The following is a 25,249-nucleotide window of genomic DNA, read 5'->3' as shown; positions in this document are numbered from 1 at the left end:
TGTTATGGTGTTAAAAGTGAGGTGATGAAGATGCTGGTGATGCTACTGTCAAGTTGTTATGATGATGATAAAACCTTGATAATCCTACGGATGATATTGACGATAATGATGAAGACTAATGTGTGCAACTTAATGGCAAGGATTTGGATATAAGCGGTAGTGATCACGGTAAAGTTGATGTTTAGGTTGTGAAGATGTTAAAGTAATGGAGAGCTGTTGGGAAGGATGATAATAATACCGACATAACAATATAGTTGCTGACAGTGTTGTTATTTATTGATGTTGGTAATGATAATGGTAATGTAAACAATGAGGCGATGGCAGTAATGCGATAATTGTGTAGGTGTCAACAGTGATCATGATGATACATTTAATAATGATTTTGATGTTGAGGATAGTAAAGACAATAGCCATGCTTCTGGTAATGATGATGGTGATAAGAGCGAAGATAACAATGCTGATGAGGACTTTCTGGTACCAGGATCCTTTGAATGCAAGTGATCACACACACACACACACACACACGCATACACAGCACACCGTCGGAGCCTGACAGTCCTCCCTCTCCTTCCAACTGTAGAGAACGCACCTTCAGCCATTCATCAGTGTCACCCTGTCGCCGTCGGTTACGGCCCGGGGCCCGTCGCGTCTTCATTACGGTCCGAATAAATCTGAAATAAAACCACAGATGATTTATTAGCTTCCGATGGCGTCGCGCTGGTTAGCATGGTCTGCCGCCACTCGGGCCTAGAGAGACAGTCCTTCAGACATGAGCAGCAGAAATCCGATGTGACAGGGAGACGTTTGTGTGATGATATCAGTCTGTGATCACAAGTTCTGCCTGATGAGAAGAGGGGGGCATCCGGGAAACTGTCACACACCAGCAGCGTTTATTTGCTGTGTGTATGTGTGATATTTTTCCAGTAATGCTCAGACCACAAGATGCCTTTCAGGGAAATCAGTATCTCTGCTCCTGTATGATTTTATGCAAAATCATTGACATCTTTTTTAAAATCTGGTTTATTTCCTGTTGATCTCTGAATTAACACATTCTTTACACATTTAAACACATTTAAAAGGGCAGAGTAGGGTTTCACTTGATAAGTATCTTGACACATGAAGTGGTGCTTCACATAACTTTATCCATCAATCTGCATATGAATGAAAAATCAACCTCAAATGGGCAACAAATGCAAATGTGAAAAGTCAGATGAGCTAGGCTGGTTTTAGAAAACGCTGAATAACTGCTGCTAAATTAGCTGAATCCCCAAATCCAGTATTCTTCCTCACAGTTCTTAAATAGCTCACCTTCATATCATTTTAGCACCGCTTGCTAGTTTTACGTTAGCAAAAAAGCCTAGTTTACTGACAGAGCGACAGAGCATGCTAACGGTCAGACAGACTGTACAGTTTAGGATTGGACTACGAGTCACTGCCCATTCTGCTTAATGGTTGATTACACATCAGATACTCATATCAAAAGGTTTTTTTTTTCCATACTCAAATAATAATAAAATAAAAACTAGTAAATGCAAAACACCAAACTACATTTCACACACAATTCTTTATCATCTTTGGACAAGTAAAGTTAATTTTCACTTGTCCAGGTCCAAGTAAAATGACAATAATTCTTTTTTTTTAAATTCAGTTTGTAAATACAGACGAACAAACAGTCAACGGCCTCCAAAGTGGCTACATGTAACATTTTCACCTTGAAATATCATCATTTGGAATATATATAACAATGATGCGATGATGAGTTAGCTGTAACACACCTAGTCAAATTCATCTCTCCAGCAGAATTTTGGTTCTCTTTCTGACTCTACAGTGCACCGTGTTGAACTGTCATGTTTCTACAGTAGCCCAGAATGGACAAACCAAACACTGGCTGTAGATAGATCCTTTGCGTTGAGTTTTGCGGCAACTTACACAGCTCGTTCTCATTCCCAGGTCGTCAAATAAATACGCGGAGCTCTGTTCAGTTAGTTGCAGTCTGCAAGTTCACCTCTAGATGCCGCTAAATCCTACACACTGGTCCTTTAACTTTAACGTGAAGACAGTATTTTATTTTTTGTCGTTTATTACTTTCAACTTGTCCGCTGGGGCAAGTAAAGTTCTCTATCAACTGTCCTACAAGTACTACAAAAAATCCACTTATCCTGGACAGTCCTTGATGTCGACACCTCCACAATGCTCCACTTTATTATTTGAATGTGCATGTAAGTCTGAAAAGAAGCTGCTCTTATTTCCCACAGTTTTAACTCTTAAGATAGATGTCGCAGAATCTTTTTCTTTGTCCTCTGATGTTGCTTCTGTCCATCTGAAAGACAAGAGGTTAGTATTTAGACTGATATTTGTATTGCGCCCAGTGGAGCCTCTAACCCTGGATCAGTCCCAGAATGGCCGTTTCAGCTGAGAACAGTCCAGATGACAGAGCTCCAGCTGACTCCAGGCCAGTTCAGCAGGGAGAGGCACAGCTGAGACCTGCAGGTGTCACATTGTCCTGGTTGTCACTAACCCAATTACACCTGGAACGCCAGGGACACGCTCGCTCCAGCATGCAACATGAGAGCGAAGACACACATAACCAAACACATACATACTGGAACAGGTAATACATGCAAATTTGTAAAAAGCATTCATGTGCAGTGTGGGTGAAAGATGAAGTAAGCCTATACAAAAAAAACCTGACATCCAGGAAATTAATTTCTTACTTGTCGTTAATTAATTATGCATTAGAAAAGGCAAATAGAGTAGATGATGGCGGGAGAAATGAGACATTAAAGGAAAAGTGGATTTTCAACGCCCTTCCACCCTCCCCTGTATATCTCCCGTTCCTCCTTTTCTTCATCATTCTTTCTTTCCTATGGCTCTTTTACCTTCAGCTACAACCAATCCTTCTGGCAGTCACTCTCCTCCACTCTGGGCTAATGGTGTGTGTGTGTATGTGTGCGTGCGTGTGCCTCCAGGAACTCATGTCAGTATGTGAACATGTGTGTATAAGCATCCAGCTACACACTCCTAACATGGATGTATATTTGTGAGTGTAAGGTTGTGGTAAAGCACTTACACTGTGAATGTGTGTGTGTTTGTGTGTGTGTGTGTGTGTGTGCGTGCGTGCGTGCGCGCTCTAATGGTGTTTAATGCCCAGACTAATGGTTTCAGCAGGGAATCCTTGTGTGGAGCTTGAGTCCAGGCCTGGGCTGATCGCTGGCAGGACCATCCCTCATCCTGATACCGCATGGAGGTGAGAGCCAGGGGAACGCACACACACACATTCATGGGCGCACACACACACTGACACACACAAACTGTCTCTGCTTCTCACTGGCTTGCTTGCTCACACTCACAGATTCTCTTCCTTTGTTTCCCATTGACTCTAATCCTGCATCTCTCGCTGCCTCTCACTCTTTTTCCTCATAGTATCAAATCTCTCAAATCTGTCCGGTGTTTAAAGGATGTGATTCGATTTTACTTTTTGGCAACAAATCCCATGAAAAAAAAAAAAAAACCAACAATAAATGCATCCTACTTAGAAGTATTGTCAGTAGCTTAAGCCTGATAGCTTATTCCTCTCTGCCAGAATGGAATAGAATAGATCTTTATTGTCATTGTCACAGGTACAACGACATCACAGAGCTCCATTGTTGTCAAAGAAATATTAAAATGTTATCAATTAGCGACACAGTTGCGCTGGGTGACACACTCCTTCATTATGATGAACATGCACACTGTAGTTTATTTTGAGTTGATCCCAAAATAATAAGCTAGAACATATAATCCGCAGCTGAAAATAGTCACCAGCAAATATACTACTAACTCCTGTTTGAGTAATGTTTGCTAAAAAATTACAGTGCCCATCTGTTTATTTAGCTTCTGTTTAAACATGTATGGCCTGTATTTAAGGATTTACATTTTCCAGGAACCAATGGGCTTGGGGCTCAGAGCAACGCACAGACTTGTGAAGTACTCGAGTGCTGTTGATGCTTGTCTTTTCGTAGTATTTATTGACAATAAGAACAATGACGGCAGGCTTATGATTGAAATGATTGTTTTCTGTCATCAATATTTGGATGCTTCTTATTACTTGTATTGCATGCTTTTTCCATTTTTGCTCTTACAATAACAGTACTAACAATAATTCATAAAAAACATGACTTCATGATGTGCACACAAAGTACATTTGTGAATCAACTTTAGAAATGTTGATTTAAAAAAATAGACCCTCATTTTAAAATTACAATTAAACTTGACTCAGGCTTCAGCTACACAAGCCCTGGTTAAAAAAACATTCATGAATACAATTCCAGATATTTTAGTTGAGGGTACCATATATGAGTCACAAAAGGGGGATTTCTTGGCCTCAAGGTTGCTTCCTTGTAGGATTAAGGGCTGCGTTGGGCCTCAGGGATCTGAATCACATGCCCTTAACTGGCAGGTGGAGAAGCCTAAACATCCTTTTAGATGGCTCTTGTGTGTATGTGTTTTGTGGACTCACATGCAAAGATGAATATGCTGTATGTGTTATTGCTTGTGTGTCCGTGAGGGAGTTAAGATACATTTCAAAGGGAGCAGAATCAGATTAGGGAAAAGGGTTAGTGTGGCTGGTATATATAAAAGAGAGAATGGAGGGGTCATAGTTTGTGGGAAGGGGAGAAAAAACGGCAATGCGAAAGGTGATAAGATCAGAACAGTAGGGCTTTGGTTAATATGAAGTTGTGGGCTGCATGGGATGGCTTGAAAAGAAAAGGTTCAGGGAAAGGAGCAAGATGAGGGAGTACAGAGGTTGGGAGTGCAAAGTGGTAAAGACAAGATATACGGTGGTGCTGGAGGTGGGGGCGAGGGGGAATAGTGCGGGAGGGTTGGGCTAAGATAAAACAGGAGGCAGAGGAGTACAAGGGAGGCACGAGTGGTGAGGAAGTAAAGGAAAAGGTAAGGCGCGTGTTGTTGAAAGCGAGAGAAGGGCAGAAGGTAATGGACTGCTGGGGAGGAAGTGAGGGGAAGGCAGGGGGTATTTGGGTGCATGTGTGGGTGTGTGTATAGGGGTGTAGGCGGTATGGGGGTACGCTGGAGCAGGGCAATGGGGCTAGGGGGGGGGGTGTCAGTACAGATGCTCTGTGACCGGGTGTCACAACTCGGGCCAGGAAGCTGAATCCAACGATTAATCACTGGGCCCCTCCGCTTGTAATCAAACGGGCTCTGGCCATGATGTATGAGCCATGTCACAATTACTGACTCACACTTGCATGCTCGTGCACACACACACACTGCACTCAGAGTTGATCATGTGCACGCATGCATTCACACATGTATGAGGATGAATACACACACACACACACAGCACGCTGAACAACCTCTGGTGGCTCACTAGGATTATGGCTGTCTTCCAAGAGGCCACTGGGGCAGACTTCAAAGACACAAACATAAACATCCTACAAAGCCAACACATTATAATCTTAGTCAGCAACACGGGGGTAGCAGAGGAGAGAATGTCAGCATTGGAGAAAGACGCGAAGACAAAAAAGAGAGAAAGAAATAGAAAGTGAGTCAGTTGGAGTTCAGGACTAATGAGGAAGACAGATATACTGAATAATGGGAGTAGAAGAAAGACAGATGAAAGGTTGGAGAAGTAAGGAAGACTGAAAGTAGGAGTGAGGGCGAGAGAGGCTGTAAATGAACGGATCAGGGAAGAGATAATGAGAGAGAGAGAGAGAGAGAGGAGGAAGTGAGGGCCGAGGAGGGGATGAAGAGGTGAATCCGTAGGGATGGGGGTAAAGCTCTTGGTCAGCGGTTTCCACTGAGATGGTGGACAGGCCAGCTGACAGGATGAATAATTTAGGACGAGGTGTGGACATCGATCCCACAATGCACCTCTGCCTGACCACATTGTCCCAAGCACATATTCACACACACACACTTGGATGTAAGTACACACACACACACACACACACACACACACACACACACACACACACACACAAATCATCCTCAGCAGTTCCTCAAATCAAAGCTGACCACCTTTCTTACATAAAGAACTTCCATTAGTTACAACATCGCCATCTGAATAGTTACATTTAATAAACAAAAAAATTCTAATATTTTTTCATATTTGATAAAACATGTTTTAAAAAATGGAAATCCAGGATTCATGCAAGATGTATGGAGTCATAAAAATAAAAATAAACTATAGATATTTATTATATAAAATACAATTGCTTGCACACACACATACACAATCTATTTTTTGGCCCCGTGCTGACAGACGCTGATGGCTGCTAGCTTTCAGTAGCCTCCTCTGCATAAAGTCCTTCCTGTTTGGTCCACTGACTTCCTGTCTACTGCAACCTGATACTTCCTGGTTGAGTCAGATGTCTTTGACCCCACCGGCCTGCCGTCCAAACCAAACACAGCCACTTCCCTGTCATTTCTCCTGTAGGAAAGAAGAAATGAACATGGAGAGGGAGCAGATTTTGGATACTTAATTTACTTGGAAAATCTCTCACTGAGCAAATCTGCACAATCAAATGGCTAATATTAATATTTTATTAGTTTATTACTTTGCCAAGCTTGATATTAAACATCAGATATGATGAACATCCACTTAAGTTGCAGTCTTACATTTTTTTTAGAAACATTCTCTCAGCCTCTGGCACAACACAAGACCATTTTTAACCCTGTAGAACAATGTTTCTCCCAAATCTCTCCGGCTTTGCAGGCACCTCTCCTCTTCATTCATCACACAGCCTGAACGAGTGACCGGGGAATGACCTCGCTTGCACGCAGACACACACACGTTGTAAACACACACATATACACACACACACACACACACACACACCCAAACTCATACGCACACAAATCCACAAACACAGTATCAACTCACACAAAAGCACGATTCATTTATCACAAACGATGGATACCTTGAAACACATGCTCAAACACGCGTGTGCCTACACACACACACACACATATACCTAAATGCACAAATGCACGCACACACACACATAGCGGCTCCTATCACATCCGTTACAGATGGGTTCTCCTCCTCCTCAGTCCTAAATGAATATAAATATGTCTGTTTGACATCATTCATCTGCCAGAGAGGAGCACATTTACCGCATCCAACCAAAAGAGGCAGTGTTACTCTGCTCTGCTGGGGAGAGATGCATATGGAAAAGGGAAACTGAGGAGAAAGGGGAAAGCAGAATGGGAGCAGGGATGAAAAGACTTGCAGAGATAAGGATGATCCAAGGGCATCTAATAAGGTTGGTGAAAAGAAAACAAAAATTTGGCTAAATGTACTTCATGAAGTTTTCACAGACCGCACAGAGACATGCAGAAAAACAAACAATATTCCCTCTCTTTTTAAATACGTTTTATTCTGCCGCTGTCGCCCCCTAATCAAATCTGATCCTATCTCTCCCCTCTTGACAGGTTGCATTCACAATAAAGCATTTGAAAGCCCATTAGCTCCACTTTCCAGCACCGTAAAGCCAACAGCAACCCGATATCATCAGTAACAGTCCACGGGAAGATGACGGCCAGACGACAAGTGAGATGTGGACAGACTAAAGGAGCTGAGAGAAGGAAGAGATATCGGTGATGGGAACAAATTGAAACAAAATGGCGGGTGTTATGCCGCCGGGAAATGCTTAGGGAGATGTCTTGCGGGCTAGTGGCGAGAATTTACAAAACAAGGCATATCATCATGTAGTGTCTTAGATAATGATCATTGTGAATTGACTGTTGACGGCCGTTTACAGCCAGATCCGAAAATGTTGCAGGTCATGAAAAGATCCTTTCAGTTATCATCTGATAGCCATTAAAGATCACCAGACATGACCTGTGTCCTTAGTCACCACGTCTACATAATGTAGTGTTTGCGAAGCCCTGAGGGAGGCGACAGTGGTTTCCAAGTGAGCCGGCTCCTGCTGCAATCTGTGCTCCATATGTCACTAAGCCCATTAGGGAAACACTAGGTTAACATTACAGCTAGAGTACGAGCCGTTCTCTATGGAAGCAGCCGTGGGTCGACATAAAAGCGGCGTCACACTTTGTCTCCCTTCCTCTCTTTTTCTGGCTGCCTGTAGTAACTAGCCATTGTCTTTTTCTCACCACTACGCTTTCTGAACGGCATCCTCCATTTCCTCGCCTTGAGTAATTTCTCTTTCACTCAGACCTTTTTATGCTTCTCTTCATTTCACCCTCACTGGCGCTACAACCCGCCACTGGGGGCAGTAGAAGATGTCGGATTTTAGGAAAGCATTTAGGCAGCACTGTCTGTCAGCATGGAGTAATGACAGCTTGTGTAAATCGTTACTAGAACATTTGCTAGGTCTCTTTACTGTATAAATCTGTATGATATTTTGAACAGAGGCATTGTAAGTGTCTGTTATGACTGTGTCTAAACACTGAGCTGCCTTTAAGAAGAGAAAAAATTTGTTTTTTAAATTTTTGCAACAGAATGCGTCCCTGTTTTCGTCGAAAAATGACCAATCGCAGTGTTCCCTCCTGAAAAGCAGGAAACCAATATGGCATGTTCACCTAGAGGTCAGGTGGAGGTCAGTGTGGACTGTCATGCCTCCACTCAACTCCCCCTCCTCCCCTCCCTCCTCCTCCTCCTTCCCCATTCCTGTGACAAAGAGAGCCAGTTTGGTTGCCAGGGAAACAGGCTTTTTCCATGGCGATGTTGGAACACGTGGGAAGGGCAGGGCGGCTTTGTTTCGCCCTGTGATGAAGGATTCTCCCCATGCATGTTTAATCGCCAGACTTATGGTCCCAAACCCAACAGCCGAGCCCATCTACCACAGCCTGATTATGTTCAATGGAGCTTCTGACACTGTCATTTTGCCAGTTTTATCACGCTGTGCAGCTCCCACCGCGGGCACCTTAGCTATTGTTGCACAGGGTTCCTGATGAGTACAGCTGAGACCACAGATAGTCAGACCAAACAAGGAAGGCACACATGTGTCTCTGTAGCAGTAACCAAAATATGCCTGGCCAAATAAACACTCATTTTATATACACACACACTCTGAAACATACATGAGATCGGGCACACAATCCTTTTTGTCTTTTCTCGTATCTCAGCACCCACCCACCACTGTTTGGCTTAGCACAGTGGGGAAAAAAATGGCTGATTACTATGGCAACGGTGTGTGCCGTTCTGCTACAGCTGTGATGTATGTGGTGACACTTTTGACCCTGTGGTGAACTCTATAATGCAGGAGCTGTGCAGAGTCCGGATAGACCCTTGCTGCCCTGCCTATCCTGACACTATAGTGTACCATATAGGTGTACTGTTAGCTTTATAAGAGCAGGGCACATGACAACATATTTTCCGACAAAGACCCAAGCAGACAAGATCAGAGCTGCATACCTTTGTCATGGAAACAAAATAAAATCTCAACAAGGTCTTCATCAACACCAGTTTGCTGTGACAACAGAAATACCCGGCATTAAAGGGATTATATGTTTTGTGGTGAGTGTACATGCTATATAATACTTTGTTTACTTTGTAGAGACACCTTTAGTTACATCATGCATCAAATTGCTAATTATTGGACAATCCTATTCACCTTTAGCATTTACCATAAACATTTCAGTGTATTCTTGTGCCAAATATTGACTGCAGCCGCAGGGAGGAGACGGATATCTGTCACATTCACATCCATCTAAAAGGGAAAGGCAGTCTGTTTTGGAGCCTAAGAGGTTTGTTTGGCCCTAACATGTTTGTTTCCGACTCACCTCTCAGTTATGTATGTCTTTTATTGTCACACAACACTTCTTCAGAACCTCTGTTGGCATGCCATTTCCACTGACATTTACAAATCACACACACTGTCTCATGCATAGAAACGGTCAAATGCACACAGCCAGAGCCTGGATGTGCAGGTAAGCACACAGTGCCACAGATAGTTTTCTACAGTGATGTGCTTGCACACATTAGGGAAAACGTGCATTGTTGTGTGATAAGACAGAAAAGGCATGCATGCCCCTCCCACCACCACCATCAACCATACACACAAACACGTGCCATTGCAAAAACACTACACACAAAAACAAGGCGACGCAACACAAAGCAATACTATTGCACACAAGCTCTCTCAATCAGCACTTGTCTCCTGTCTAGTTGGTTTTGCAGAAATGTAGCACTACTTCCATGTTTCACCACTTGGAGTGCTGCAGCTTTGCAAAAAAACCAGCGCTCCCAAATCTTCCACAGCTGCTGCTGCCTCACACTGAGTTGCTGTGGAGCAGAAGAAGGGGAGCTGACACCCAGTAAATGTAGACAAGCAGACACCTTCTAAATCATTCACATTGGCTTTTTTTATTAAGAAACAATTGGTTCCACATGGTACCAGACGCATAGCGAACATATATAATGTGGGACGTACAGATAATGCAGACAAGTGGCTGTGCTAACACCAAAAATATGTTCACAAAGAAAAAGTGCTGCTCTTAAAATAAATCACATTTTCAGTGGCTTAGAAGACGACAATCACAAAGAGAAAAGAAAGAATAATGCACCCTCAGTTACAACACAGAGCAATGCCTGAGCTTTTATAATTTTTGTTACAGTCACATAATGTTACTTATGTAAACTACCTCATTCGCTGCCAAGAAAATGTTTTCTTTTGCTCCGGCAAGTGCAGAGGGAGGAATTTTCCACCTTTTCAACAAAAAAGTGAAACAGAACTAAAACAAAAGGGACATTCCATGTCCTGTTGCAGCTCCTCGGTCCTGTTTGTCCAGGTCACAGTCTGGGAGGGTCATGACCCTCTAAGACACACTCAGACCTGCCATACAACTGAGAAGTCAACCTGCAGGTCTGGATAGAGAGAGAGAGAGAGAGAGAGAGAGAGAGAGAGAGAGAGAGAGAAACAAGGACGTAGAGAAAAGCAAAACATGTATATACTCTCCATGCATGTTCTTTATTTATGCACGTTAGAGGATAATGCTGTTTTTAGTTGGACCTTATTTTTGTTGGCTTGGCCATCGGTTCTATGATAATACTGCATTCACCATGTTAATAGCTGCAACTGGGGAACATGGCAGCATTGCTCAAAAGAAGTCAGACAGTGGAAAAAAACGTCAAGTTCAATAAGGGAAAACTCTTTACTCTAAGTTTTTACTTATCCAAATTGAATGTGTAAGGGTGAAGGATATTGTTTGTTGTACAGACTGAGGCAGATTTAGAGACTTTAGAGATTTTAATAAAACTAACTTGACAAGTTGTCAGACATTCATATAGTTTTCTAAGAAAACTCTTCATGCCTTCATTACACACAATACAACTCAACCAGCAGAAATTTGGTCAGAGATTCAGGTGTGTTATACTAGTCCCAGAAAATTTAAGATAAAATAAAAGCCAACGTTAAAATATTACTCAAACTAGACTGACCTCTAGTTTTACCTCACTTACTGTATTTCGGTACACACAGTTTTTCTGTGCAAAAGGAAATTATTACTGACATTATGGGTGAGCTCATCTTGGGTTTTACCCTTTAAATAGGGTTTTGGTAGTCTTGCTGAGCCACTGGCTTGTTTGCAACCTGTCTAAACAATCATGTTTCTTTCCCTGTCAGATTTTAAGTGTCACTGTGTTCCCACATCAGTTCCTTTGTTGAGTACAGTGTTATCAATAAAAATGATGGCAAAGACTACAAAAATAACATCCATGTTGTCGTAACATGGAATTATCCTTTAAGCTGTCTGTCACTCTGCATGTATCTATATATACGTGGCCCTGCCAATCAGGGTCATCACATTTGGGGACAGTCCCCTCCACCTGCCACTGATGTTAAGCGGGTGACCTTTTCTCTCAGCTAATCCACACCAAAAAGCCCTAATTACTGCTGCCGCTCCACCAACCTCCCCAGGCCCAATAATCAATACAGCCGATTGGCCGGCGGATCACCCCGTCAGACACCAGCGCTTTACATGTGACTCAGTGTGTGTGTGTTTGTGTGTGTCTTAGACGGATGTAGTAATAGTGTTTTCATGGGAAGCTGGGATGCAACAAGAAACAACCAACTGAAGACATAAAAACGAGAATACGGAAAAGAAACACTGCACAAGTAACAGCAAGGTAAAGAGAGGATGCCTGTGAAGTAACCATCACACCACATGCACACACACACACACATTCCTCCCTCCAACCTGAATGTTGTGACACCAGTTGACCTTATTGAGCTGCTGTTCTGTAAAGAGTCCCTGATTAGAATATCTTCCCTTTAACCTTTAGCAGAGTGACGCGCCTCCCGAAAGCAAAGAAATAAGCCATCGGTTTATGCAGAGAGGTAAATGTATTCTGTCGTTATTTCATTAAGCTGTGGCATTTCACTAAAAGTCCTGATTGCATTGCTGAAAATGTCGCCTTCCAACAATACTTGCCTTTTAAAATTTTTTTAATATATTTTTTGGAACATGCAGGTGTGCGCTCCTGGAGATATACTATATGATGAGCTGACAGTGTAGAATGTATGCTGCCCAGAGCACTCAAGCTTTTATCACTTCCCTTTCTCACCTGTACGTGTGTATGTGATGCATCTATGTGAGCAAAATGCCCGAAGACATTTCGGGAGCAACAAAAGGCCAGACACAATGTTATCAGACAGAAAAAGGAAGTTTAATTTTAGATGCAGCTGCATGAACAGAGACATATCTGTGAAAAAAAGGAGGCAATATCTCTCTCTCCTCCTTTTCTTCTCTTTCTTTCTCTTTCTGTCACTCTTGCTGACAGTCTTTGATTGTATTAGACAAGTTAATGAAAAGCAACACAGAAGAAACGACTAGCAGCCCTTCGTGCAGCCTGCACCTGCCAAAGTGTATGTCTGTGTGTGCATACCTGCCAGTGCCTATGTCTGGATGTCTCGAGTCCTCAGGCGTGCCAGCCAGTCAACAAGATGATGAGACAGTAAGAGAGTGATGAGAAGCTCGTCCATACCTTCAGGGCGAGGTCCATTCTGTAGACATGAAATGGTTATGAATATATACTATTCCCAAACTACACGCAGTAAGAAAGCTGAGAGAAAAAAAATAATACTTAAATAAAAACATTGTACTGTATTTCTAGACCCCATTATCACGAGCCCCAAGTACAAAATGTGACAGTATTCTAAATTGACTATGCATGATGTGTCTGACTTTTGCATACCAGTCCATCAAAAAAGTTAAACTATTTGAGCTTTTGATAGAGCTACAGGGACATTACATGTCATTAGCTAACAGTCTTATTCAGCAAATTAAATTCACACAGACTGCCTCAAAGGGATCTTAGACTCATGCAGCCACAGTAATGCAAAATAGATGGTTTCAGTGTATAAGTGTGCATGAATATAGGAGAAGAAATAGGTCATAAGATCTGTCTAACGCCCAGCCCAGTGTTGCTAGGATTATGCCTGTATTGGACAATTCTGCACCTCAGGATGTACAAATAAAACCCCCTGATGGTGGAATTTTGTGGGTTTTGCAGAATCATTCAATAATGATGTTCTTGTCTGGCCATAGGGTTGTAGTGTGGTTGTGTTGTTTGGGGACCAGAATGGGGCAAAGGGGGAACTAACAATGGGTTTTGACATTATGAGGAAGTAGGAAAATATCTACAGTCAAATTTCTGATTTGGGTTCCAGGTTAGAAAGCTGAACCTATAAAAGGTGTTGTGTCTTGTGATTTAAGGAAAAGGGCAATATGTGATAGAAACAGCCATCCACCATGACAGAACAACCACGAATTGGTCATAGCTGTACTTCAGAAAGGAAATGCATTTAATGGTGGCTACTAGTTTTTTGTTGGTTTTGTGGTTCATCAAAAGGCGATGGTTCTATTAAGTGCCATGTCGCTACAAGTAATCTCCAAGGAACCAACAATAGGCATAGTAGTTATTATCTCTAGCTACATTTTGTTCATCCATCATCAGTGGTTGCTGAGATGAAATCATCACTGTGACCTGTGGTCAGCTGTGGTTAATCTATCAGCTCTGGCTGGCGACCAGGTCAGAAGGAGTCAATAACTTATTATTGGAGTATCCGCTGCTATTAAATGGCCTGTCATACTCTAGAAGTATGTTGACATGTAAACATAATTTTTTTGATATGCTGTTTTAATTCTTCTATCTACAGTGTGCTGTGATCAGGAAATAGTATTTGATGATGAAATAGGCAGTTCAATCACTTCCAATTTAATGTCTACTAAAGTCTAGAATGCAATTCACCCCGAATAAGATGTGTATTATGGATGCATCAAAAGATATAAATGAATACCATAAATGTACCACAGCTGCAATAAATAAAATTTTTACTGTCCCACAGCACAAAATGAATATAATAAATATGTGGAGGTTAATAGGATCAATAGTAGTGACTTAAAAGTTGTTCTCTGGATACTTATTTCTGTCTTTGAAAACTCATTGCCCAAACTAACAAAACATAAAGTCTCCATATGATGATGTTGCAGGTCAATTTAAGTCGCTACTTACTTATTGACCCTTAAAAGCATAATTCAATGTTTAGAAAACATGCAGGCTCCTTCACCTTATAGCATCATATAGCAGGACAACAGAACTTGAGCCTTACATAGGTTTAAACCAGTCTACTTCTTAAATAAGGAGGTATGGTAGTCCAGTCATGGAACTTCCTAGAATAACAAAGAAGCTCAGAAAGAAAACAGACCATTATATTCAAATTCTAATGTTTTTCCCATTCAGGGTCATATTCTTTGACTCAAGTGGAAGTCTTTGTCTAGTGGTGTCCACATGCAGCATCTGTACAATGAAGTCAGTGAATAAAATGTTTTCATAACCGACAGGCATGATAGCAAAAACTAGAAAAATAAGGCCCAATATAAGCTATGAAAAACTGGAAACTCTATTCAAACTCAAATACTCAGAATGTTCCTATAGGATTGGCAGTGTAGTATAGGCTACATGCCAACAACCTGTGTGCATATATGTGCAGTATATGCACATGTACGTTCCTGTGTGAGAGTGAACGTAAGCCATGCGAGCATATGATGGTGGACTGAAGACATGCAGCCCCACAGAGAGCTGCCCCAGTCAGCCTGGCCTGCTGAGTGAAACCCTGTGGTAATGTTTAGCTTAAGGGGTGAAAAAGAAGGTGAGTGGGGGGAAAGGAAGGGGCGAAGGATGAGAGGATGACAGGGTTGGGGTTCTGTGGGGAGACAGAGAGCGAAGAGAGTGAAGAGGGTAGCAGTTGAAGGAAGGGAGGGATGGGTCACAGAGGAGTGAAGGGGAGAGGGAGGGAAGGAAGGATGAAAGGTCCAACCAGTACAGAGCACAGGAGAGGTCCCGCTTGGTCTCGTCAGTCAGTCGTCTCTCTCTGACACCTGAACCTCCGCTGACCGGGTCGTGACTGCCTCTCTGGCACAGGAGATATCACTAGGGGGGCTGACCTTTGACCTCTCACCTCCTCATCGCCACGACAGTCCTCGCCCCACCTTCTCAAACACCCCCTTGCTCCTTCCCCGCCTTCATTTCTTTTCAGCTCTTTCTCCTCTACTCCTTCGCCAGCAGTTTGGTTACCCGGAGCTTTAGGAACGGTGCTCGACTGATTCGTCACTAACTGTTTGTTTGTTCAATCTGATTCTGATCTTTAAAATGAAGACCCAACAAAATCAACTTTCCAGTAAAATAGATATTTATTTATTTATAGATATTTTTTTGCTGATATAATCACCATAACAGTTTCACGTGAGGGAAGCCTAAGGCCGTGTTAAGACGAACATTAGCAATGAATGACAAAGGGCAGCCCCACATTCATGTCAATTAGATCACTGTGTTGATAAACACTGTCTACATGTTGCAATGGAGCATAAAATGGTTGTCATTGTAATAACTTGTCAGAGCTGGAATCAGTATTGTAAGCAGCTATGCAGTGTTTTGGTATGACAATCCTTTGAACACCTGGATCTATTATTGGAACTTATCTCCTGGATCACATTTCATCGTCTTACCGGTATCTGAAACAACATGCCCCCAGTGCAACGCTCTCAACACCTCCAAAGGTAGGCCCTGTGGAATTTTTGACCACTTTGACCACTTGTAGTGCTATAGAGCAATTACTCCCCCCCTTTTTATCTGTATCATGCACGAGTGAGCATGCAGGTAGCACTATACACACTCCTGTTGTCGGTTTCAAGAAGACTGCTAGCTAGATTGCATGGATGCAAACGATGCACAATTTAAAATATTTTAAAATCTAATTTGCAATCAGATTTGTTTTACAAGAAAATGCATTCAACCCATTTGCTGGAACTCAAATATACACACAATCTATTTTGTTGAGAAAAACTTACTGTTAACATAACTTTTGTTTGTTCACAAAAGATTCCATCAGCTACCTTTAATGGTCGACTATATCTCAGCATTGGCCTTGCCAGGTTCAAAGTTATTTAAAACAATAGAGGGCATGCTGGGCCATTTTCACAATATCAACTTTAATGCCAGCACTGATGTGTTTCATCACAGTGCAGTCATATAATTTAGTTTACAGCAAAAAAAGTCCAATACATTTTAGGGCAAAGGACTTCTTTAAAAGATACAATGTAAAGACACACATTGTGACGCTTACACACGGATATACAAATTACACTGCCTCAACCTTACATGCACTGAAAGGCAGCCTTTTCAGATGGCAAGCTTTATCGTTAGGACAACACACACACACACATACACACACACATATACACACAAATATGCACACACATATATCCCTGGAGAGTCAGGCCTAATCCTGGGTTTACATTGTTAGGACAACAGGGATAATCCTGCTAACAGGGTGTTTATCTAGAAACTGCAACCGCTGAATCCCCAACACACACAGTATTGACCCAGAGAGAAAAATAGCAAGAGGGTGAGAAGGCAAAGACAGAGAGACAGACTAAGACGGGACAAAAAGAAAAGTGAATAGAAAAAGAGAGAATTCGGAAGGGGGGGTAAGAAATGACAGTAAAAGGTTGCACTGGAGGAAACTCACAGACAGAAAGAGCATGGGGAAAGGGAGTTGGAGGAAGGATGAAGAAGGTCTGTGCTGTCAGGTATGCAGATGAGAGTGTGATGGCATCAATGCAGGAGTGGACGCAGCAAGTCCCTCAGGACCACACACACCAGCCAGAACACACACCGAATGGCACACCAAAGAGCATATAAGCCTACATTAGAGATAGAAAACACGGACACATAAAACAGAACCCACACATGTCAATACAATAAGCTAATAAGGGTCAAGATAGAGACTTTCTATGGCCATGCACATATGAACTTAGAGGAACTAATCTTTAAAGTGACAATACATAAGAGAATTTCTTCCTTTTTTATTTTAAACATAATTGTCAATGGGGATAAGTCTTTACTTAAAAGTTGTTTTTTGAACTGAACTCTCACTTGGGCCTGGGATAGACTGATGACCTGTCTAGGGTGTACCCTCCTCTTAGATCAGGACATGTTGAGAAAGGTTCTTCACATGACCTTGATCAACATAAGAAGATACAGAAAATGAATGGACAGACCTTCCCAAAGTTCAGCTTTAAATTAAGTATGTCCAGTCCTGTGACAAGTTTTACTTTATGTTGACGACAGCTGTTTTCTCATATGAACTGACAATGGTCAGAGAAACTGATCTGGACATTGTCATGTGACATTTCGTACATGTAGCACACAAGAGGAGACTGTCCGTGTCAGACGCAATCTCACCTGCTGGAAATACTATGTTTGGCATGGAATAACAAGTTAGTGTTGTGTAGCTCCATTCAGTCCACTTTGTTTATTTCCCATTTACAGAGCCAGGGGCTGTGTACAACCACCAGATTTATTTGTATTGGATTAGAATCTGACACCTAGAATCATGTACCCCATCTTTAATTTGAATTTGATTTAAACTTATATCTAATAGCTATTAACAAAAATTTACAATAATTTGAGAACACAAGAGACAGAAAACTTGAACACTAAGTCAAAGCATTCAAAAATCCAAAATCACATTGTTGTTAGCTTGAATAAGCTAACGTAGCTCCAAAACAAGGCTAACAATAGAACATTCTTTGATTTAACAGCAATTTGGACAAAATTTAAAATGATGGCTACTATCTGCATAGGCTACTTTGGAATCTTACCTTTGTGTATAGTTCTGCATTACAAGGTTACACCGTAAGGGTTAAGAAGAACTTTCATTGGTCAGCATGGGTCGCTTGTGTTTTCTTCTACAAGTTTCTGGTGGGTGTCTTTGGCGCTGGTACACCCGTTAACCCCTTGTCTCAACCGGGAATCCGGCCTCAGTGACACTAGGCTCATACATGATGTTAGTTTTTCCAATGACCTACCATTTGCAGCTATGCTGTGCTTGCTAATTTTTATTTCTTTTCGTATATCTTTGAGGTAGGGCCTCATTAGCTTGAGGGTAAATAATGATAGTAAGCTACTTTAAATCGTTGGCCTAATACAAGTAACATTCAACAGCCAATGAAAAGACACAATGCACCACACATTCATGCATACGCACAAACCGTCTATACTTTTCCCTACAGGGGCTCGAACTTCAGTGGCTAACTGCCACTTTAGTATCTAATGCTGCCTGTCGGAATATTGCGCTGGCTGGCGTTAACTTCCTGTTGGGGGAGGTAAGGCAGGCAGGGGGATATCGGCAGAACAGCGGCAAGCTTTAGCATGCATGTCAGGGCCGGGGAACGCTCCCTGAGCCAAATGCCAGTCTATGGATCGCAGAGGGGACTAAAGATCACATCATCGTCCACCCGGACACGGGTGACACCGGACAGCGGACGTGGGAGAGAGGGGGGACCGAATGATCCCTGCCAGGACGAGCTGTTATAGACAGCCGCTGTCATTACAGGGCAAACATGCACCCTTACGAGTGCACAAACACACACACACGTACACGAGCCGTGACGGCGACGTTATAGACAAGCGCTGTCATTAGAAGAGTCTCTGTGGAGCTCAAATGATAACGAGCGAGGGGGAGTAAAAGGAGGGGGGTGTTGACGGTGACTGTCCAGCTGTCTGCAGGTGAGCATGTGGCGTTGGAGAGGTCAGCTTGCTTTAACACACACACAAAGCACTCTTATACAATGGACACAAAGTACATGCTCAAAGCACATGGGTCTGCATTGCTATTCATTTTCTTTTGCTGGTTGATGCTAAAAGAATGTGGTTTCTGGTGAGTTTAACAATTTTTCTCCAGTACCTGAGTCAGACAATCTTATGTTTACGTCTGTACGTGCATTTTGAAGGTATGTTAAGCCTCACTTGGGTTAAGTCAATTTATTGATATCTATAGGGTCAAGTGGCTCCTGTCGAAAACAGGAAAATACAATAAATGTCTCTAAGAAACTGATGGCTAGTTACATTTTAGTATTGAAATTATTGAATTATATAGAATTCTAAATTCTTCCTGGTTATAAGAAGTTTATAATTTTGGAAAAAAAACTTACAACAACACAGAGTTCTGATACAGTGTGAAAAACTTGTTCAGCTTTTGTACAGGATTTCTATTAGATATACAGGTGTACCCTGTAAAACATGTATATATGACAATGACACTTACAACAACACAACCCAGGTAAAATATTATAAACACTCAGAGCTTTCTATAGTACAAAGGGTTACTGGGTGAAAGTATGGGAAAGTAAACTAAGCTTACTTGATACTTGACACAGACACTACCCTCAAGCACAAACTAATAACTAGCCTCAGATCCAGTGGTGACAGTCCGTTAAGCTTCCTAGAAGTGGCATCAACATTTTGTGCAGGTGTTGCCTCTGTCATCAGATAAACACTCTCACCTTCAACTGTCAGAAATGAGAAACTCTTTCACAAAGGACATAGAAAAACTATATTCACAACAAAATAACTGCAGTAAATGGTGGCCAACATGTCTCTCCATCTAAGCACTTTGCAGTCATCACTTTCATGGTAATGCTTGAGATATGCTTTCTGGCATAATAGACCAATCAGCAGGAGGAGGAAGAAGAGCAGAGATGGTGGGTGCATAATACTTAGTTTAAAAGGATTACAAAAAGTTATTTAAGTTGTCTTCTAAAAGTAATGTGGGGGGGGGTAAAACTCTGTGCTCTGTGCATCTCGTTTGTTTTGATGGATACTGTAATTTTATTTATTTTTATAAGTTAATTGCCCATTTTGCACCAAACACCACTTTAACTCATTGTGCATGGCAAATTACAGAATTCAAATAATTGTAACTAAACAAAATAAACATACAAAACCCAGGCAAATGAAGAAAAAATCCTCACCACTTTGACAACTGGGACTGCCCAATGTTACAACTGCCAATTAATCTGAAACCCAAATAGTCCCAAAAATGTCTATTCCAAGAACGAAAGCCCACTGCTCAGGAGACCAGTTGTTCCAAAAATACACACATTCTCCCTGGAGTTTTTTTTACCTTAATATCTTTTTGTTTTTCTGGTGTGCAGTACAAGATGAAGTCAGGTGATATTCGTCGTCACGGTAGCAATAGTAAACACACAGTTATGTTGTGAAATGGTTTGTGTGGTTAAGTTTAGAAAAGGATCATGGTTTGGGTTAGGGTTAGGGTAAAATAAGTATGTCAGTTGAATAACAGGCTTTCAGTCCAATGGAATATTTACCACTGGGGTTTCAGAATAATGGGCCGTCGGAACAATGCCATGGTACCTTGACAATGTTGCATTTAGGAAAATATGTTGCAAATAAATAAAACTAATTGAGGAGCACATTAAGCAATTTTACACAATATACAGTATATGCAATAACACAAGCAAATATGGAAATACTGCAAGTCAAACAAAACAAAATTGAGTTACAACATTACAACATGGCAGTTTCTGGAGATAGAAACTTTAACACACAAAAATACAATCCTACAGCTCGTTCACACTGCTTACCTGAGCAGTGCGTAGCGGTGTGTCTTGCTTTTTATTTTGGCGCCCATATTAACAGATCAGAGCAGTCACACTGCCCGCCTGAGTTGCTTGTCTCAGCTGCAGCGACGCTTCGCTAGAGAATCAAGGTCCTGCCTTTTTTTTCCTAGGAGAAATGGATGGTGAAAAGCAGCCATGCAGCTGATGGGCTCTCGATGTAAACAGTTGGTGCTCAGGTAGGCAGTGTGAACCAAGGGTAACACTAGATAATGTAGTTTGGTGGTCATTTCTTAAGACATACACCTTTCCATGTGAAGAAGGAAGAATTCCTTGATCTGATCATCTGACAGAGCATGTTTATTTTCAGCACTTTTCCAACACACCTCTTTTAAATGTAAGAAGCTGCATGAAATAAAAATTAATACAAGTTTTATGAAGATGATTACAAGTTTTGATAGTGATGTTTTAAGATGCATTTGGGAAATGAGGCCGCGATTACCTCTGAGGAGAACAGTGCAGTAACATGACTGGAATACAAAAAGAAAACAAGAACTAGGAAGACTTCCACTTGTTTTCTAATGGCCACTGCTGCTCTGTCAGCGTCTCAACTCCAACAGCATGATAAGAAGCTTTTATCTAGTATGTTTACACAGCCATAAACATACAGTCCCTCACAGATTTCACTTAGAATCAATTTGTCTTGCTAAGCTTACTGTTGCGAGTGCTGGAGATTCAAATCTAGACTGCTCTTTGCCTGAAGGGGACAGGCAGCCTATCAGTGCATAGTTTCACTCTGCCTCTCAGACTCCCACAGTGTGATGCGCCTTGGGGCGTGAACAAACGAGAGGCTTAGAGTTACACTAAGCCTTACATCTGTCACTGAAACATCTGAAAATTTTTTACAATAACAAGCTGCTGTATTAACGCTGTCTGTTTTAACATCCCTGCTGACTTTACAGCTGTGTGTGTGTGTGTGTGTGTGTGTGTGTGTGTGTGTGTGTGTGTGGATTTCTGGCATCAAAACACTCACAAAATCCACTGAAGCAGTCAAGTATGGATCAGTCAACTTTGCTTCTGATGGGCGCTGTTCATATAATGGCTCTGAAATGTTTAAATATGTTAATTTCAATTTGTGCTATTAACATCAGAAATGCCCCAACATACCAGTCAAAAGATTGAAGAACTAAAAAGTACAAACAACTTTTGTTCAAAAAAGTCAAAATTACTTGTAATGTAACCTGGTGTGCTAACTCTTGTCATGAACCATCAAAGAGGTTGAGCGCTCCATATTGTGTCAGTTAACGCACAAATTGCTCCCTAATCCCTCCCAGATTGTGTTTCCAGTGGTCTTCTGTCACGACGCACGTGAGCACCATTGCTCTTCCTATGGGGCAGACTGACAGGTGGTTCTCAGGTAAAATGGTGTCAGGTGAGCTCAAACGTCCCGACAATCGTTGCACGTCGCCCCGAGCAGAGTTCACAGCGCTCACACATCTCCAAACTCTCCCTGACATGGAGACGTTTAATCTGAGGTGCTGAAACCTCCTTTCTGCCCTGGAGTTGTATGCGTTTGTGTGACTGTGATTCGGTGTTTCTCTCTGTGATATGTTAACAATCATCTCCCTGAGGCCATTTTAACACGTGCTGCTTCACCTGTCTAGTTATTCATGAGACCAAAGGCTCCGGTCCTTGATATTAAATGCTTGGCTCAGGCTGTACTCGCTTATTGACAAGCACTCAGGAGAGGCTTTTGGGTGTGTTGCTGGCTATGCAGTTCAAGGTTTGGGATTATGTTTTAGTTTTGTGTGTTAATCTTACCTCTTTGGCTCAATAAAACAATTATAAATACAAGCATAACAAAAAGTACAATTGTGTATGAAAATACACAGTATATCCACTATAAAGTGGCTGGCTTTTTCATCTTAGAACTTAATTTTTTAAACAGTAACGTAAATATTAGCTATGACTGCCTGTGACAAATGATGAGACTACGAAAGAGAACCAAAAGAAAGATAAAAGAACATGTGAATTGTTTACTTTTATTTGCCAAAGAGGACAAGAATCAGACATATGCAAATTATTACACTGAATAATTATACATTATTAATTAATTAATTGTTCTAGGTTGACATGAACAGAGACAAAGCATTTGGCAGCATGGACTAATATGATTCTTTTTTTAAGATAGTGTAGGGGATTTGACGTTTCTTCTCTAGGCGTCCAGAGCACAGACTACCTACTACTGGATGTGTTAGTTTGGGGTGGGGAGGTGGTTAGCCTCTGTCAAAAGAGGAAAAAGGGGCCTCCCAATAATTCAGAAGTTGTCTTAGTTAGCCATCAGTTGAGAACAAGACTTCTCATTGAGCTAAGCTAACGTTAGCTATTGCCTCCTAACCATAGCCTGTCTGCTTGGTAAACTACAATGTCTTGTTTACTTGTTAAGTACAGAAAATATCAATGTGTGGGTGTGAAGGAGTTTGACTTGTTTAAAGGCACTTCTAATGGAACTGTGCTTAGTAACAAAGGCACTGTATCAAGTAATGTAACTAATTAGGATTTTTGCGTAATTAGTAAAGTAATGTAATTAAGTTTTGAATGAAAAATATGTTATGAGTAGCCTAATTATATTTTTAAGTTACTAACAGAGCACTGCTATAGATACAATAGGCAAGAGTAATTGTTTATGGGTGTTTTTAAACAGTATGCCAGCCGTAATTATGCAGGAGACCTTTTTTATTATTAGTATAGAATTCTATTCAGCTGAGATGGTATAGATTAAATGCTTTAAGTCTAAAATTAAATTGTTTTTGATATCTGCTATGTTCATTAAGACATCAAAACCTCTCTATTTGTACACAAATTCATCATGTATTTGTAATGAATTGCAGAATGCAGAAATGTGTTTGCAGATAGTGTTCTAATAATGTTCTTTGTACAATACATTTTCATTTAAAGTTTGATTGTGGCCAGTTATATAAAGATGGACAACTGGCCTGGCATTTTTTTCTAACAGTAATATGGTAACATTTTTGTGATTAAATAAAATAGGCATGGCATGTCCTAAAAAATACCTCAATAGAGCACACATGTACATGTAGATAAAACATGTAGGTCCAACATAATTACATTTCTCTTTTGAAAAATTTGAATATTGAGTTAAATTGTTTTTTTTCTTTTGTTCACTTACTCAAATGCCTAAACAGTTTCTGTAACTTCCATATCTACGTCTGTCTTATTTGTGCCATTCTGACCTCCACAGCTTTTTGATTAGGATGTTCCTAAGTGGTTATTCACACACCCCTCAGACTGAGGGGTGTGTGTGTGTGTGTGTGAGAGAGAGAGAGAGAGAGAGAGAGAGAGAGATGGGATGAACAGCCTGTCTGTCAGGTGTTGGTGCTCACATTAGTCATGTAAAAAACAAAGGATTCTGGGAAGCAACAATGGCCAACACAAAGAGCATCCAGACTCCACTCAGTGTCACCCGATCTGTTGTGTGTGTGTGTGTGTGTGTGTGTGTGTGTGTGTGTGTGTGTGTGTTCGTCTGTGTGTGTGTGTGTGTGTGTGTGTGTGTGTGTGTGTGTGTGTGTGTGTGTGTGTGGTGGGGGGCTTTCTTTGGGGGTGAGGGCGCCTCATTGGCTGCCATGCTGGGGTCAAGCTGAGGTCAGGACATGTGTGATGGATGGACCTCTGTCTCTAGACCACTGCCCTGCTCCCAGTCCTCTCTCTTCCTCTGGGCCTCAGACCTGCTAAGGCATCCTGGCTGTGCTGTCGTCTGTTCACATGTCTTTGTGTCACTCGCTTGGCCAAGCAGGACTGCTTCAACAGACAAAAGGAGCTTAAAGAAAACTGCAGACAACTCCTTGAGGTGAGTTCTGCTGTGGGTGTAAAGTCAGCTTCTAACTTACCACCTAATCTCTCACCTTTACTCACTCTAAACACTACAAGACACTTTACTGTTCCGTTTCATCATACACATACCCAGGACAAACAGCCACTGACCACATGATGTCATCTCTCCTCTCTTTCCCCTCCTTCTCTTCCTCCATCATACTGTCAATCCCTCTATCGGCTCTGTCCCTTTATCGGCACATGGAGACGCACATCTGTCGATGTAGGAATTCATTTTGGCTGCCAGTCACAACAGGGGAGTGGTCAATGAGCACAGTGCCAATACCTGGACTACCCTGATGAGTGACTTCTGTCTGTCTGTGTTTCTCTGTCTCACTGGGCTTCCAGCTATTTCTTTGTTTAGATTTCAAATGCATATTCAAAATGTGTGTGTTTGTCTGGGGCAGAGAACCATAGCTGACCATAAACAAACCACAACTAGTAAAAGCACAGTCTGCTCAGTGCAGGTGTC

The 25,249-nt window shown here is 41.6% G+C and overlaps 1 long non-coding RNA gene across 3 annotated transcripts in view; it reads right to left on the bottom strand.

Moving 5' to 3' along the window:
• Positions 1-254: 254 nt before the first annotated feature.
• Positions 255-25,249, bottom strand: part of LOC127357390 (uncharacterized) — a 28,718-nt gene continuing 3,723 nt past the window's right edge. Inside the window, exons 3-5 of one of the 3 annotated variants that reach the window (XR_007882244.1) lie at positions 21,920-21,990; positions 12,851-12,968; positions 10,305-10,831 (exon numbers count right to left, since the gene is read on the bottom strand). This is a non-coding gene — a long non-coding RNA (uncharacterized LOC127357390). Of the gene's footprint in view, positions 672-10,304; positions 10,832-12,850; positions 12,969-21,919; positions 21,991-25,249 lie in introns of those variants that run through there. The other 2 variants (XR_007882245.1, XR_007882243.1) reach the window with 2 other exon arrangements.

The sequence above is a fragment of the Dicentrarchus labrax genome, unplaced genomic scaffold (assembly GCF_905237075.1).
Source record: "Dicentrarchus labrax unplaced genomic scaffold, dlabrax2021, whole genome shotgun sequence".
Classification (NCBI taxonomy): domain Eukaryota; kingdom Metazoa; phylum Chordata; class Actinopteri; family Moronidae; genus Dicentrarchus; species Dicentrarchus labrax.
The sequence above is the reverse complement of the archived record's forward strand: the minus strand, read 5'-3'. Positions and strand labels throughout refer to the sequence as shown.